At 37.5% G+C, this 5,108-nt stretch overlaps 1 non-coding gene across 1 annotated transcript; it reads left to right on the top strand.

Moving 5' to 3' along the window:
* Positions 1–232: 232 nt before the first annotated feature.
* Positions 233–351, top strand: LOC134950183 (5S ribosomal RNA). Its single transcript, XR_010183203.1, has one exon. It is a non-coding gene; the product is annotated as a 5S ribosomal RNA (ribosomal RNA).
* Positions 352–5,108: the final 4,757 nt, after the last annotated feature.

Below are 5,108 nucleotides of genomic sequence, written 5' to 3'. Positions count from 1 at the left end.
CTTTGTGGGAAATTTGGCATGTGTTCTTACCGTAATTCCTTTGTGGGGGAATTCCCATAAAAGAAACAAATCATTCTGCACCATTTTTTCTCGACAATATTGTGGTGTTCTTTTGCTCAAGCTGCCTCTTGGGCAAACATTTGGCTTTTTGACAATGCCATCTATTGGACCAATCTGTCCCAAATAGCTCAAGTAATAGCCATCCCCCCAGCAGATAGGCACTCACCTGACTTTCTACAGTCATACCATGCTGGACATGCCCGATCTCGTCTGATCTTGGAAGCCAAGCAGCATTGGGCCAGGTTAGTACCAGAAAGGGTGACCCTCTGGGAATACCGGGTACTGTAGAACCAAGGAATACACCTTCTGCTGATCAGCAAATTTAATTCCATTCGAGCCTTGTACTCCATTACCGCAGTTGACCCACTTCCGGGAGTCCAGATTTTATACAAGCCGGTTTTCCATTATCTCTCATATGAATATACATATGTATATAACTTCATAGTCTCATAGAGATAATAGGAATATTTATATTTTCGCTTTTGATTAACGTCAAACATCAATACTCACTTACAAATCAGGGGGTTTACAGAGAAACTTTCTGTCACCCTCTTTATACAAGTGAGTTACAAATTGTATCGTCAACAATATTTTTGTTTAATACTTGTTTTAACTATATTGCTGATTTACAGCAATAATTTTAGTATCCTTTCGTCTGTGATTAAAAGTTAAGTTTTATCTTTTCCTACCCACACATTACCAAATTCTATCTTTTCAATATACAGAATCAAGTGTGCCCCTGAGAGACATTATCAATAGTCCCCCTTTTTTTGCCTCTTGCGCAAACCTCTCTACTTCTTCACTTAAACAAGTATCTAACCACGATTCCTTACTGTCACTATCGCTATGCACTACTCCCACCACCATTTCTTCTCTGGTGAACACTGATGAAAAAATGTTGTTCAGTATTTCTGCTTTTGATTCGTCATCAATTAACAATACTCCAAATTCATCTTTTAATGGACGTATGTTCTCCTTTTTTAACCTTTTACTGTTTATGTATTTAAAAAAAATTAGGATTGGTTTTACTCTCTATTTTACTCTCTATAGCAACTTGCTTTTCGTTTTCAATTTTAGCTGCTCTTATTGCATTTTTGCATCTTTTATTGCATTCCTTGTAGTACTGGAATGAATCCTCCTTTCCATTAGATTTAAATGCTTTGAAAGCATGCTTCTTTTTATCGATTTCAGCATTGACCTTCTTGATAAGCCACATCGGTTTGAGTTTGGTACTCCTGCGCTTACTGCCCATGGGAATAAAATTGCTATCTAGCAACCCTTTTAAAGCATCCCATATTTCCAAAGTGTTCTTACCATGAAACAAAACTTCCCACTCAATGTTGTTTAATGCACATCTCAGCAAACTGAAGTTAGCCTTCCTAAAGTTAAATGTTTTTGTTGAACCCTTATAGCTATGTTTCCTGAAACTGATGTTGAATGTGATCATATAGTGATCACTGTTACCCAAAGTCTCCCCAGCTTTAGTATCCAATATGATGTCTACATTATTAGTAATTACTATATCTAGAGTAGTTTTATCCCTAGTTGGGTACTCGACTAATTGAGACAAGTAGTGAAATTTTAACATATTTAAGAACCTGTTGCCCCTAACTTTAACTCATGAATCATTACTCCAATTAATATCAGGATAGTTAAAATCCCCAATCACTAGGATGTCCCCCAATACTGCTGCCCTTTCGATTTGCTGCAAGAGTTGTTCTTCCTCATGTATGCTAATATCTGGCTGTTTGTAGCACGTGCCTATAACTAATTTTTTTGCATCAATACCCCCACTTGAGTTTTCAACCCATAGTGACTCCACATTATTGCCTGTCCCCTCATAAATAACCTCATTTAAGTATGGTTTAAGAGATGTTTTAACATAAAGACATACACCTCCTCCTCTTTTGCTTGACCTGTCCTTCCTGAAAAGAGAATACCCCTCCAAGTTAGCAACTCAGTCATGAGAGTCGTTCCACCATGTTTCCGTAATACCTATAATATCATACTCAGCCTTTGATGCTAACAATTCCAATTCCCCCATTTTACCTGCTAGGCTTCTTGCGTTTGCAAGCATACATTTTAGTTTAGTGGTTTCCTTATCTGCTTGTTTTTTTAAAGGTATCCTATCATGGTTTATTAGAGCCTCCCTAGAGTTACTCTTACGGACTGTCCTTCTCACTCCCTTTCCACCCCCACCATACTTAATACTTCCCACCTTACTCGTCTCTTTGATCAACCCAGTGTTTCAGACTAAATTCTCTGCCCTGACATAAGTATTTTCCCTTATGCTACATAAATCCATTTCTATATAAATAGGCAATGATAGACTGAGACACTGCAAGCCTTGTTTTTCAAATGAATATATTAAAGCTTATAGAATATTACATTCACCAAATGTCAATGCCCACTTGCATTTTCCTAAACGTGTACATGCACTGAAATATGAAAAGCCACAACAGTATTCAGACTTACCTTAAATAACAGTAGTCATGCTACGAGTGTTGCAGTCTTTCATTGCCTACAACTATTTCTGCTGAAGGCACCAAGCAAGTTGAACCTGTGTGAGTGAGTGCTGGTTTATTACTTATATTGTCTCTATCTATCTATCTATCTATCTATCTATCTATCTATTACCACTTACTCAACCTTCATAAGCTTTCCTATCCATTTATATCCCCACTGTACAGTCCACACATATCCTCCACATATTTTATCTATCTTAACTTTCACTTCCTTCCTACCCTGGTTCATCATTGCTGTGATGTGATATCAGGCAGCCCCCTTAGGCCCTTTGCTATCTGGTGGACAACTGTGCAATAGATAGCACCTATCCTTGTGTATCAATGCCTATTTCCCTATAGATTGTAAGCTTTCAAGCAGGGCCTTCCTACCTCTATGACTGTTTGTTATTAGATGGAACAACCAAGGTCCACCACGCCATTCGAAAAGAACGCAGAAACGGAGATGAGGGATGGAGAGATGGTATAAGATCACCTAAGAATTTTAAACTTGTCCAAAATAGTACTCATGGAAGCCCGCATATCTGTATTAAGTAAAGGTCTCTAATTTTCTCCTGTCAGGAATCTTGATGGGTTTAAGTGGGAGAAGGATCTCCATTTATTTGGGCATAAATTACTGCTTAATACATTTTATTCCCATAAAAAACAAGATACTAATATGGATCAACAAGAAATCGGAACCAGTCAAGGATTCACAGAGGAAGATCTTCAAGCCATCCAAATACTTGATGAATTGGCTAATGAAGAGAGTCATATGATCCCTAATGTGAGACCCATCTGCAATAAGAAAGGACATTTTTTTGCTCAAGGTAACATCTGCCCATATGTGGGAATTTTCATAGAAATTGTATCCAAGGAATTGAATGAACTCACTAAATCGATAGAAGAAACTCCCACAAGATTGACAATCTTACCAAAGAAAAAAGAGAAGCCCTGAATGAGATAAAAACTTGGGACAATGTTCAAATTAAACCTTGAGATAAAGAAGGTAATGTTGTCATTTGGGACAAACAAATGTATCATAATGAAGCAATGGTACAGTTGAATGATCCAAGATGTTATAAATACCTACCATCTAACCCTATGGAAATGTATAAAAAACAATATAACCGGATAATAACATCAGCCTATGAAAAAGGCATTATTAATAAAACTGAATATGCATTTTTGGAAGTAGAGGAACCAAAGATCTCTACATTCTATCTGCTTCCAAAGATTCATAAAAATGAGAAAGTACCCCATGGACGTCCGATTGTATCAGGGATCGATGGTCTGACTGAACAAGCAAGCAAGTTTTTGGATGCTCATCTTAGGATATTCGTGACCAGTTTACCATCATATGTTATGGACACTATGGATGTTCTATGCAAACTGGATGAGATACACATGAATGAGCATGTTCTACTAGTCACATGTGATGTAGAATCGCTCTTTACAAGCATTCAACATGATAGAGGCATAGAATCAGTAGACTATTTTCTCAATAAAGAAGGGAGAATGGAATTTGGGCAATTTCTGATCAAACTCCTGACATTTGTACTTCAAAAGAACTTCTTTGTATTTAATGAGAAGTTTTACTTGCAGGTGAGGGGCACAGCTATGGTGGTGGCTTGTGCCCCCACCTATTCAAACATATACTTAGGGTGGTGGGAGGAGACATCAGTTTTCCATGAAACAATGGAACAGTACACTCAATACATATTGATATGGATGAGAATTATTGATGACCTCCTAATACTCTAGGATGGTCCTCATGCGGAATTGACTGAATGTATTGCTCTAATGAATAGCAACAACCTAAACCTTAAACTTACCTGTGAGATGAGTGAAACAGAAGTAATGTATCTAGATCTGAAAGTGAAGGAAATGGATGATGGACGAATCTCAACAGATCTCCATAGGAAACATACGGCTAGGAATAGTGTACTACACAGATTAAGTGCACATTTTCCTCCTGTTTTAAAAGATATTCCAAAAGGGGAGTTCTCAGAATGAGGAGAAATTGTTCAGACATGGCACAATTTGAACAAAGAGCCATGGAGTTAAGTGAGAGACTCCTCAAAAGGGGAAACTCTAAGACGGCCATAAAAAAGGCCAAGTACCAAGCTCAACAAACAGATAGGAATCAACTATTACATCCGAGTAAGATCAAAACACCAAAAAAATCTGATGTTATTAGATTTGTGGGTGATTACTGTACGGAATGGGAGATTTAAATAATTCTTAATAAACATTGGTCAATATTAACAGTAGACCTGGATCTGGTTGAGAAATTGGGTCCAAGACCATCCATTAGTTGGAGGATGGCCACTAATCTGCAAGACAACTTGGTCCATAGTTATTATGGCCCAATAAAACAACAAAAAAAGAAAACCATTACAGGATCACACAAATGTGGAGAATGCAAGGCGTGTGATTATATGTTAAGTACAATCACTTGTACATGTGAAAAAAGGTACATTGGAATGACAACTAGACCCTTGAAACAAAGGGTCTTAGAACACGTTGGGTCTATCAGAAACTGTC

The sequence above is a fragment of the Pseudophryne corroboree genome, chromosome 8 (assembly GCF_028390025.1).
Source record: "Pseudophryne corroboree isolate aPseCor3 chromosome 8, aPseCor3.hap2, whole genome shotgun sequence".
NCBI classification, from domain to species: Eukaryota; Metazoa; Chordata; class Amphibia; order Anura; family Myobatrachidae; genus Pseudophryne; species Pseudophryne corroboree.
This window is presented reverse-complemented; position numbering and strand designations above follow the sequence as displayed.